Source organism: Coptis chinensis, chromosome 1 (assembly GCF_015680905.1).
Source record: "Coptis chinensis isolate HL-2020 chromosome 1, ASM1568090v1, whole genome shotgun sequence".
In the NCBI taxonomy this organism is placed as follows: Eukaryota; Viridiplantae; Streptophyta; class Magnoliopsida; order Ranunculales; family Ranunculaceae; genus Coptis; species Coptis chinensis.
In genome coordinates, this window is record NC_141456.1 from 31,067,133 (window position 1) to 31,070,423 (window position 3,291).

Here is a 3,291-nt window from a genome sequence, read left to right on the forward strand (position 1 = left end):
CTTAAAATCTAGTCTTCAAGCTTCTTTTCAAACAACAATAGTTTTTCTTTGATAAACAAACCATAGTTGATTAGAAAGGCTTAGAGAGTGAGAAATTCCATCATCAAAACCATCCCCATTTACATAGATTTAAGATGAACAATACAAAACCCTTACTCCACTTTTTACACAAGTCATAGACTAAGAGCATATCTAGTAGTCTTGGTAATTAGTAGTCACACAAGTGATATGATATGGAGTGGAAGACCAAAACACCAAGTATATGCCAAAAATAAAGTTGCATCTGTCTCAGGTAATCTTCTTACTTTTAAGGTGCAGTGTCCAAAACACTTACAATGACAGGAATCAAATTAAAATGAAATAATGTGCTGGGAAGCAGGACCTTGCATGGTCATAAGCCTGATTAACCAGGAACTACTGAAGATGGTTTATTGTGTATTTGAATCCAAATGGGAATGGGGGCATAGGAGGATTTATTTGGGAGACGATCTAAAACCTTCGAAGCTCCAAGCATGATAAGGCCATTTTATTATATATATATATATATATATATATATATATATATATATATATATATATATATATATATATATATATATATATAGTCAGGATATTAGACGTATATACTTATTTTAAGCTAAAATAAGTACGTAAGTAAAACTTCAATTAAAAAATGAATTCAAACGCATTTTTTTGTGGATATGATATATTCATCTCCATAAAATTTCAGCTCATTTGGAAATTAAACCTCTAACCATAGTTTATATCATACCCCACAACTTCACCTACAATGTGAATTATAACATAGTTTTTTGCACAATTGATAGAATCCCACAAAATTTCATCCTATTTGGATATGTCTAACTAATCTTATAAAAATTAGTGTTCAATTTTGAACATTTATCTAACGGTCCAGAATTTTCCGATTTCATAATAACATTCGATTAGGTCACACATATTTGAATGAGTCAAAATTTGGTGGGCATGTTATTCATGGTGGGGAGATCATATCTACAAAATTTTAGCCCTTAATTAATTTAATTGTTAGGATGAGATATGGTTTTGTAAGTCTTTTAGAAGTCTCTCTCTCTCTCTCTCTCTCTCTCATATATATATATATATATATATATATATATCAGAATCGCAATCTATATTTCTAAAATAAATTTATCCCCTTTTTCATTTTGACATGGAAGAGAAGATATCGGTTTGAAATCTTTTGATATAGTGGATGGTGTTATAAAAGGAAACATTTGGGAGTTCAATGTTTGATCACCATGTACACCCTGTGGCATGTAAAATATGTTAGTACGAGTGTTGTAACTACCGGTACAATGTACTGGATTTTTTATTGCAAGAAAATAGTCCAGACTCCAGAGGACCAATTTTGGGCCAAAACAACTCTAGAGGACACCATTTTTTTAGTCACACTCACAAGGACAAATTCTAGCATTAAATAACCCATGAACCCACAATTTCAATTTTAGTAACCCTCAATGACAAAATAAGTTGGCCAGGCCTTTTTTTTACTTTTTTTTAAATACCAGTTTTACCACGGATATAAAGCATAGATTTTTTTTTAAAAAATACCAGTTTCACCATTTTGTGTTATGTTTATAAAGTAGAGAAATTTGACGATTGTTCGTACCCAAATAGGCAAACATACATCATACACTATGTTGATAATGTATCAACAATACATATATATTTATTGTTCATACTCCAATAGATGTTTTTACTAATCATACATTGTGTTGATATATGAATAGCGATTGTGCATAACTCATGCATGATTGCATGTTAAGGTATGAATAGTAAATAGGTATGAACAATGAGTGTTCATACGAATAGTGATTGTTTATAACTCATATTGAGGTATAAACAATATCCTAAGTATGAACACTGAACATTTATTGTTCATAGCTCAGGTTGATGTATGAATAGTGATTGTTAATACCCCGAATATGTATGAACAATAATTGTTCATACTCCAATATGTGTTTTTACAGATCATCTATCTAATAAAAATACTTGATGTGGGGCCCACAGGGCCCCATCCGGCGCTACAAATCCTTCTCACAAGTTATGACATGACAGATCTAAAGTTTTATAGGGTATGTGCAGTTTAAAATATTAATTTAAAAGAGAATTGGATCATTGTTGATTTGGTCAACAATGGTTGTTTTGTCGGCTGAGTTTTTATCATTCGGTTGGTTGGGATACTTTTGGGCCTAATTTGAAATAGTGTCGTGGGCACGGACTATATACTAGTACATTATGTTAAGATTGTTCATAATATACACACCATGTCATTTCGGTTGGACAGAGCCGTTTATTATTTTGCGGGTATACTTAACCTTTTATCTACACGAGCTATTTTTTATTTCGCGTCAAAGCACTTTATAACCATTACCATGTGGCATGTTGTACATTGTAATGGCCTATTTATTTTTATTTTTTTTTGAAATGGCCTACTTATAACCATGCATTAACTAACTTTTCAATTGGCCTATACTGCTTTGACATTTCTACGGCGATGTGGATGGAAAATAGGAGTGTCAGACTAGTGATGGTGGTTTCTTTTCTGAACTTTGAGGTACTGTGCACATTCTTTTTCCTAAAAAGAGTGAGGTATCTTCTCCAAAGCAGAATCTGAGTTATGGTCAAAAGAAAAAGACTGTTGACATTCTCCATCAAGTCAAAAGTCAAAGTCCTTTCGACCTTTCCTCTTCGTCGTCTCCATTATTTAGAACAACAAAGTTAAAAGGGAGTTATCAGTAGATATCACCTGCATTTCTATGTGGGAGGAACATAAAAGTTTCATGCTAATATGCAATACATACTACCAAAACAAGTCCATCATGCAACCTTATCATCACTGAATATACTTTCCCCAAAGTTTACATTTCATAACATGCAATGCACGGGAAGTATAGCTAGCTATATATGAGGATAAATGGATAATGAAGATAAACTTCTGATTATATTGACTATAAACGATAAGTCAAAATTATTATTAAAATCATTTAGCAAAAGTGTTCTGACGTGATTATTGAAATACCACAAAGGAAAAAAACAAAAAAACAAAAAAACAAACAAACAAGCCTCCAGTGGGGAGGGTAGTTTGACAGACCCCTGCCATGACTATAGTGGATCCTATCGTCTCAATGAATAAACCTTTTCGTTAGACGTATAAAAACTTGCTTCTCTGCACTATAATGACTTAAAAAATTTTAATCCCAACTTGTTGAGGTAGCATACAAATTTTAAATTTCAGCGTGCGTGGTATTG